Below are 9,630 nucleotides of genomic sequence, written 5' to 3' on the forward strand. Positions count from 1 at the left end.
CGGCTGTGCTCCGCCAGGCCTGTGCGCCTCCAGGGCTGTGCTCCCCCATGGCGGCTGCGCTCCTCCAGGCCTGCGCTCCTCCAGGGCTCGCAGCCCTCTGCGAAGCAAGTAGGGGCAGGCCTGGCCCGAGCGCCATGGGAAGAAGAGGGACTCTGTGTTACCCCTGAGCAGGGGCTGGCCACATTTCCATGCCCTGACAGGGCACTGCTGGAGGCAGTTTTGCTTTATGGTTGAGCTCGCACCTGAAACCGCAGCTCCCAAACAGCCTCAAGCCTCGAGCGCGCCCTGCTCCTCAGGGCTCCCGCCCCTTGCTCCCCTTCCCACCGCCTCATCCGCTCAGTCTCGGGCCCCAAAGCCCCCCCCTTTTTAGCAAGGCAGCCCCCCCCCGCCTCCGCTACCTCCCCAACCCCAAGCGAAACCCTGCTGGGGGCACGCGCTGCCGCACTCCAGCTCCCTGGGCCTGCTCCAGCGCTCGCCGAGCCCCCGGGGGCTTAGGAGCCGCCTCAAATGCAGCAGGAGGGAAACGGGCCTTGCTGCCCGCTGGGAACCAGCGCCCCGTGGAGAGCTGTAGGTAACTGCCCTGGTCCGTCCGCAGAAAGGCACGGCCTGTTAGGTGCCGTGGTTGGAGGCAAACGGGGCAGACAGAGAGGAATGCAGACAGGGGAGCGGGGATGGCTGGAGGGGCGGAGAGGCAGCCGCAGGGTGGCCGAGGGTGGGAGGGGAGAGGAAAGGCTGGAGGACAGGGAGGAGGGTGGAGAGGGCGATGGGGTGCGGGATGATGTGGGAGATGTAATCTAAGGCAGAGCTGTCCAGAGCCTCCAGGCTGGGAACCAGGTGACTGAACATGATCTGGGGGAAGCAGATGCCTTCACAGCACCTGCGGCGGCGTGGCCCCCACCCAGAGGTAACAGAGCTCGTTAGCTTGCTGCCAAAGCGCTCTGAATCGATGCAACCCACGTGTGAAAGGCTAAACACCGAAGGAAGAAGTTCGCACAAGTGCTGCCCTGTACAGTAGCGTTGACAAGCTGGAATCAGAGACTTTCTCTTCTTCCTCACCTGGTGCGATGCTGGGACAGCAGGGGCCGGGGGGCGAGGATTATCCCGCTGGTTTCCCCAGCAGGACCAGAGGCCTGAGCCGGTGCCTGGGGGGATGCTAGTCCCTTGCCGCAGTATGAATGAGTGATGGTTTGCAAAGGCAACTGTGCAGCTCTGTGGCCTTCTTCCCACGTTCAGGTAGGGGCTGTGGGCAGAACAGTATTTTCCCAAGCGTGCTCAGCCCGAGAGTCAAATATTTCTCTGCTCTCCATCATTTTATTGCAAAATGGTTCTAATGAAAATATCCAGCCCAGGAAGTGATTTCATGAGGAAAGAGCTAAAGACGAGAACCTGAACCAGCTAAAACCCCAGATCAGTAGTACAGAATTAAGCACAGGATTTGCCCCAGCTTGTAATTAAAAGTCTCTTTTCTTCTGATTGCAAAGATAACCTTCTAAGTGTTGCCAACCATAACCCAAATCAGTCTCATACACTCAAGCCTGTGTATATCCTGGATAAACAAATACCTCTGAGAAATAGATACCATCCTATTGCCGTCAACAAAGTGTCATTGCTAGTGGCAACAATTCACTGTTTAAGTGTTCAGCTCATGTTTTTTCTTTGCTGCTGCTCAACATCATGGCAGACACTGGTGGTAACCTTTTCAGAGTGGTGCTGGCTTTGCCAGGAGAGCTCATGGTCTTCAAATATTTTAGATCATGTGAGACTGTGTGTGAGGGACAGAGAAGAAAGGAGATTCCTCCTTCTCTGTAAATTCTACTTCTTAAAATTTCAAAAAGTGCCATTACGTCCTACATCACCTACACTGCCCAGATCCCACCTAGATTGCCTCCTCTCCATCCAAAGCAGCCAACAGCCTACAGCACCTCCCTCTTTGTCACTACGAGTATTGACAGCAGAGCTTAGGAAGAAACAGAGAGTATTTACAAAGTAAAAGATAAAGTTTCTACAATGGCAAGCGAGGAACCAGGTGGGTTAAATGAATCTCTTGAGGTGCACCCCACACTAAAGTGCACCCTACAGAGGCCGTGTCACTCTTTCTTCCCAAGGGACACTGTTAGATACTGGACCTGCTATGTTCAACATGGCCCATCAGTCCTAAGGATCTCATATTTGGGAAAAAGAGCCATATCACCATATTGCCTTCGGCATTTCCAGGGACAGCAGACAGGGAGCCACTCTGAGGGGCAGGTCAATAACTGCCTCACTACACAAGCAGAGATAGGGGAGATAACCTTGGTGGGAGACTCAACAACAGCCAAAACTGGCCCACATCCCTTCTCCCTGCCCCTGTGCATGGTCTTGGCTGCCTCTGTCAGCCCGTTTCCTCCTCTTGTGCCAATCACATCTAAGCAGGCAGGGGAATAGGTCAACCCAGTTTCCTAGAACAGAGACATATACTTGTCCTTCTGCACCATGACTAGCTGCTGCTGCCTTTGGGAGTTGTTATTCTCCCTGCACAGGAAAAATACAGTGAAGGGAAGAGGCTCCCGTCCCACACAGGTTTAGGAAAGAGCTGTCTTCTAGTCCAGGGGAGCAGATTGTGAGCCCCACTGTCTCCAATGGCAACCCCAGCTCAAGAAAGCAAAACCCGTAACGCTACCACAGATTTCATTGCCTTCAACAGCTACTGATAAGCCATTAAAAGCTACTTCAAATAAATCAAACTAAAAAATAGCCCTAGTTTGGCTCATGGCTTCAATACACATTAAGAATTTATGCCTGCCAGCCCAAAGTTTGTAGTAAGAGATGTTTCTTTGTGACCTGGGAGTAGGTATGTAAATAGTGAATTAGCAAAATGTCCGGATGACACAGAATTTTTTAGGTTACTCAAGACTGTGGGGAGCTATGACGTGTTCCAGAAAGACTTGACCAGACAGCATGATGGAAGATGAAATTCAGCATAGACATGTGCGAGCTAATGCACACTGCAAGAAATAATTTAAGCTTTCATACATGCCAAGGGACTGTGAATTAGTGATGAGAGGCATTATGGTGGACACACAATGCCTTCAGTGAAGCTGGCTGCTCAAAGTATAGCCCAGGTCAGAAAACAAATGAGGGAAAATTCAGCTATCTAAAGGTGAGTGGGCTCGTACTTACATTAGAGAAACCTTCTGGGTCAGGCTGGAACATAATTTAAAGCTACCTGGGAATGAGGCAGCTCTGGAATCAATTCTCTCTCTTTGGCTCAGCCAGGTCTTCCAGGGCTCACGTTTTACACATTGAGAAGGTCAGAATTAGTTGTCAAGCCTTGCAAAAGATCTGGACCTCACTGAATTCTTTATCCATCCATGAAGTCCTTGAAACGTGATAGATATCCTGACAATGATTCAAACTTGGCAATTAAATTCCCATGAGCTGGAATTAGAAAAGGTGTCCCACTTACATGAATAGATTGCAGAAATTGTATTTGGAGATAGTTTCAACAAGGGTTCCTTGGGTTTTGCTGTGAATGAGCTAAATGCTCCTTCAACATAAGGCACTACTGCAGTATCACCAAGATCAAATCCCCCTTACAGTGTGGAGTGGGAAATAGAAGACCTTTTTTTTTCCCCCTTTAAGACAAGGGGCATAAAACAATGACTGGGAATGAAAGCCCTGTAAATTAATTTGTATTACAATATCTGCAACGCCTTTGTATATAAATGGAAGTTATGTACATAATTTATGGAGGATGGTATATGTGAATTGGAGTCTCAAACTCCCTCAAACACACTCACTCAAGCATGATGCGTAGAACACTAACACTCTCAGACAGTGTGCAGATTGCAATAGTAAAAAAAAAATATCACTCTAATACTGTGCGTTACAATAATAAATGCAGGAATTAGAGGTTTTTACCTCTTTGTAAATAAATTATGCATATGTAGTTTTAAATTAACCAAATTAAATGATTAAAGACACTCCACTCCTTCATAAACTTGTCTCGGGAGTAAGGAATGCAGCATACAAGCAGAGGTCTCTGGTTCCTCTGAGCCTCGCTGTTTCATTTGAAGCAATCTTAGATGCACTTCCCTTTCCTCCCAGCTTTGCAAGGATAGAAGGCGTTTTATTTTCCCTTCAGCTAATTATTTTCAGATAAATGCCAGTGTTGAGATTAGAAACACCACTTTTGTTTGCATCCCCTCAGTGGGGTGTTGCTGGTGCTGGAGAAGTACCGCATGGCTCCTCAGAAGTCAGCCTGCCCACAGCCACTGGTCCCAACATTTCTGCATCTGGATTTGACTGAGGGAGCCAAACAGGCACAGCTATTCAGGACTGGGCTGGCAGTGTAAGTGGATGACAATCCTGAAATGCAGGTCCATAGTGCCTTCTCTGCACGAAGTACCGTTGTGCTATTTTGTCAGTGATGACATGATTTGTCGTGGCACATGGCACCATGGTACGTGGTACCATGATTCACACTTGGCTACAAACATTGTTGCCCATTTTAATGTGGGAGGGAGTTTAGGCCATAGCTCAACAGACTCATTTCTTACTCATTTCATGAAATGGCACTGTAGCCTTAAGCCTAAACTCACCAGTCACAAGGAGAAGAAACTGCAGAGATTTGAAGAGTGTTTCTTTCCCAGTATTACCAGTGCTGTCCTACCACTATATTACCAAACAGGGCTTGACTCCACTCCATCCTAGATACCAAATTAGCTCAGTTCTTCCGGGGAATCTCTGGACAGTATCTGTTACTCTCAAAGCACTTAGCTCAAAATGTCTTTTTATAGGTGTAGAAGCAGGCACAGAAAAAACAGATCATCTTTCTCAAGATCACAGGGTTGGGCAGGGGAAGAGCTGGGGCAGTTGACTCTCAGTGTGCATCCTACTCCTGGGCAGCACCATCTCCACACACTGTGGTCATTTCATCAGCTGAGCCACCACAAGATGTTGTTTAAACTTTGCTTAACAACCCCGATTAACTTAGTTTCTGGATAGCTCAAGCATTTACAGATGTTAAAACTTCCCAAGGCTGTATTACCAGAAGAGTCTACTGAAATCTGCACGTCAAAAAAAAAAAATCAGGAATGTCCACATAGTATAGCTTTCAACTGGATTTTACGCATCTCTGCTAGGGAAGAGTACACAAACTTCTCACTCTGTGTAAAAATGTATATCTTAGTGCAACTCTCTCCACACAAGCCAGCTCAAATGCCGATGCTCAAAGCAGTCTGAAAGCAGTGAAGGCAGGGCAGGTACGTCACAGTTCACAGAGCTTGCTAGTATTTATTCTTTAAGCGCACCTGTAAGTATAGTGTGCTGACATAGGCTTTCATTCACTGCATTTTGACCGTGTTTTCCCTTCTTGCTGTGAAACCAGCCTCAGGCTTAACGAGTTGCATGTAAGACAGCAATATCTCTCGAACCATTCTTGGTGTTTTGGAGAAGAACCCCGTTTTCCACAGCAGAAGAAAGTGACTCTTCACATCCATATCAACGGGGCTTCAGGAAGCAAATCCTACATACAGGCAGTGGGATCAAGAAACATAACTGGTTTTAAATTGTAACTTGATGAGTTTGTGAATGGAATTATAGATAAATATGAAAACCAGTGGCTTCAGGGAACCAGACTTACTAAAACTGAGGTTTCTGCCCATCCTTGGTACAGTAAGCATGCCACCCATCTTGGGAATTAGGGTAGCTGTTCCAAGGTAACTAAATACTAAGATTTCTATGATTCAGACACAAGGTAGTTACAATAGACTCAAGTAAATATTAAGTTATTTTTAACTTAAAAACAACAAGAAAGTATTTATTCCTTTGGTTTAAGCTTTGGAGGAAGGTAGGGAGCAATTTTCATCTGAGTGCCCATAATGATTCTGCTTGATCCTAAGCAAACAAGGCTCAAACTTCTTCCAAGATATTTTTTTATATGCTGTGTAAATCTGTCATGGAGATCTTTACAGCAAGTTTCTGAGTACAAATACAGCTTCATGGTGAAATGAAGATTATTAGTTCATTTTGTTCATAGCATGAACCAGGGGGGTTGGATAATAACGGGGCATATACACTGGAAAGAGTTGTGACCTTTCATTTAGAAATCTTCTCTTCCGGAGCTTTACACCTCTCACTAGCTGACTTGTCATTAAGATTTGGAACAGTGGAATGTAACGTTCACACAAAACAATGACAGGCCATTAGGCTACGAGCTCTCTGGAATTTGTTTCTAGTGTGATGGGTCAGCAATCTGCCCCTGGCCTCCAGCATCAGTACAGTACAAATAATTAGTGTTACATTTTACTTTTCCCAGCTGTTTGCAAAACTTACTAGTACACATTTCCAACATCACAAGAAGCTGCTACAACCTGACATCCATGTGTGCACACCAAAATGTGAATCACATGGCTGTAAAAAACAGGAAATATTTCACCCTTTTAAATCACCTAGGTTCTTGGTTTTGTGTTTGGATTCCATGTGGGACATGTGTGACGGACGTGTGTAAGGGATATATGTGAAGGACAAAGACTACAGCATCTGTAATGGCAGGTACACAGTGGGGTGGCTGGAAGAAAACACAGGAGGAGTTGAGACAAAATCGTCTGAACAACAGAGGACGTGAAAAGCATGGCTCAGGATGGAGAAGGGTGGCAGGGCTGCACCTCTGCTCCACACATGTTTGGTTTGGCAGTATCATCCCACTCAGATCAGATCTCACTCTTGCACAGCTTCAGGTCACTTGTGACCATGGTCTTTTCTGCAGGTGAGTTTCAATACAGCAACTCAGGCAATAACACAGGGGTTGTCCACTGGAGTTAAGGAGGAACTGAGCTTACCACTCACCTTCAGTGGGAGGTGAACGGGGCCTAATCCCACTTTTTGTGTCACTTCACAATGTGTTAGGAAGTATTGGAAATTGATAGCTGAAGAAAGATAGATAATAATCCAGGCCAAGCTACTCTCAGCAAACACATACAAGAAAACATTTGTTTAAAATGAATCTAAATATTCTATAATGTTGATAGAAAACAGAATTTAAAGACTTTCCTCACTCATCAGAGCTTTCCCATTCTCCTTTGCCTGGTCTCTGCCCATTTCCCGCTCTCCCATGGAGTGCTTTTGCAGTGCAACTTCAGCCCTTTAACTCCAGCAACTGCTTTAGGTGAGCAGATCCTACTGCCCTTGCAGAAGTTCCCAGTTGTTAAAATGAGTTCTCACTCGGCCTTCCTCTGTCACCCAAGGCCTGCCACCCATCAATCCTTCATATGAGCATGTTTAAAACCTGCATAAATTTTGAGATTTGTAAGTCATTTTGAAGGTGCAATTTGCCTTTGAGAGTCCAATCGCTCTTCTCTGTTGTGAAGGCTTGCATGGTCCCTGGCAAGAAACCACACAGCTCTAACACAGCTTGCGAACATCTCTGCCCTGACACAGCCTGACTGAGCAGAGGCATTTCTTTCAGACCATTTCTAGGAGATGCCTGCCTCAAGAATTGCCTAGTGCAGGTGATCCATGTTCTTCCTTATTGAATGACTATACAAACTGCTGAGCATGAACATATTTAACGAGAGCCATAAACACCCATGCTGTACAGTCCTCATCCACAGTAAAAAGTGAAGGTACCTGGAGAGACAAGTTTTGATTCAACCCACTATTGGGAAAACTGAATTTGGAGCTGAACTTCACAAACTTTGCAAGCAGTTCTGTACTGTTGTTTTTTCTAAAATTATGACTAAATGTGAAAAGTATGGAGTTTAGCAATCTCTGTTCCAAAAAAATGTACTGGAGAACATGTCCCTATTTTTATCTACATAAGTAAAAATATTCCAGAAGACATTAAACTTGACTATAGAGCTTCTTGTCAGAACATGGCATGCAGCACACGAACTTAGGAAGATTTAAAAAAAAACCCCAACACTGGACTTATAGAAATAAGAAAATCCACCTGAAAAAAGAATTGAAGAAGACATAACAATTTCAGGCACAATAAGTGAAGATAATCATGAAGCTCTTACGTTCTGGTCCAATGTCTTGCTAAAATAGCATCATGAAACTTTTTATTGCACCTGAATTCAAAGCCAGATGTCTACAAATCATAATACAGGCTCTACCTGTGAACTGTGGAAACTGTATCATCGATAGTAGTGATTCAAACCATGAGCACAGAACTCAAAAGGAGCTTCAAAGAAGCACTAAGACAAAGAGGACTACTGAAACGCTTTGATATTTGACCAGGAAAAATAGCGATTAAAAACATAAATACCACTATAAACAGCCTTGATGCTACAAGTACCAACATATATTCCAGTGGAGGAATCTTTGAAGAGTGCTGAAAAATTAGAGGAACACAGAGGGGATACCCCAAAATGACTCTAAGGCTGGAGGAAACAGCTTACAATGGGAGGCTTTCTTTGCCTATCTCATCAAAAGAAGCAGCCTGGGAGGTAAACTTGATTATTCCATACAAGTATATTCACAGAGGGAAATTTCCAGGGACTAGAGAGAGAGCTTTTGCATCCAGCAAAACAAAGCAGTACAAAATCTACCATTAGGACCTGAAGCAATAGGAGAATATTTGTTTTTAAAGTGAGAGTGATCAAACGTTGAAGCAAGCTGCCAAGAATAGCAACGGAATCACCATCTTCTTCTATCTTTGTATCAACATTGGATGCCTTTGTCTTAGCCAAATGCACATTATGGACATGTACCAGGTAACTGGGTGCAATTGAGGAGGTCAGGGTCAGTGGTCTAGTGGACCCGTCCAGCCTCAAGGTATAAATCTAGAGTTGGAGTGGTTACTCCTAGTGCATTCTGGAAAAGATATAATAGCTTCTGCTTGTTCTTCAGGGCTTTCATCAATCTCTTTAAAGGATCAGAATAAGGATCTTCATGGAAGCGGTTTCCCAAATCTGCAGGTTCCTGAGCTACTTGTTCTACGTTTCCATTAAGCATCAGTAGTGTAGATCCTGCCTCCTCATGCTTCATCTGTCTTTTTCATGGTCTTTTTGGCTACCTGGACCATGGCTCTTCAGACATGTCCCTAGCTGATAGCAACTTACTGGGTTATGTCTGCAAGACTTCTCATTCTTACAAAATTATCCAAGATTCACAAAGTTCAGCTTGTTTCTATATGTGTTCCTCTGCAGGCCAGGGTTAGCTAATGAACACTTCGATTACAGCATTTGTGAGAGATGATTTACATTTTTTCATTAAAAATGTCACTGGAAGTCCAGTCTTCCCATGCTATAATATTTGAAGCCACTGCCAACGGCATACATGGCTGATATTAATTAAAGTAGAAGATGACAGCACTTGGAAAATGAACACTTTTCTTTGCTCAGATAAATGACCTTTAACGAATGCTTGTTCTTTAGTTAGACTAGGTCATTACTAAAGATTACTGAGCATTTTCAGTAAAACTGGAATCTCTGACTCATCTTCGGCTTTAAATTTGAACGCTGAAAAGTAACGGAGACTCTTCTCTGTGTGGTACAAAGTGTTGTCTACCACTGTCACTAGCCAGCCCCACCACAACAGACAGCTAGTAATCCCCGAGTATCACTTTGCTCTGAGTAGCAGGAGAAGGGAGGTGGTGAGCTTCATTTTCTCCCTCACAAGTAGAGCTTTTCCTTTGTTGCACAGAAT

The sequence above is a fragment of the Haliaeetus leucocephalus genome, unplaced genomic scaffold (genome assembly GCF_000737465.1).
Source record: "Haliaeetus leucocephalus isolate CR32 unplaced genomic scaffold, Haliaeetus_leucocephalus-4.0 Scaffold932, whole genome shotgun sequence".
Classification (NCBI taxonomy): domain Eukaryota; kingdom Metazoa; phylum Chordata; class Aves; order Accipitriformes; family Accipitridae; genus Haliaeetus; species Haliaeetus leucocephalus.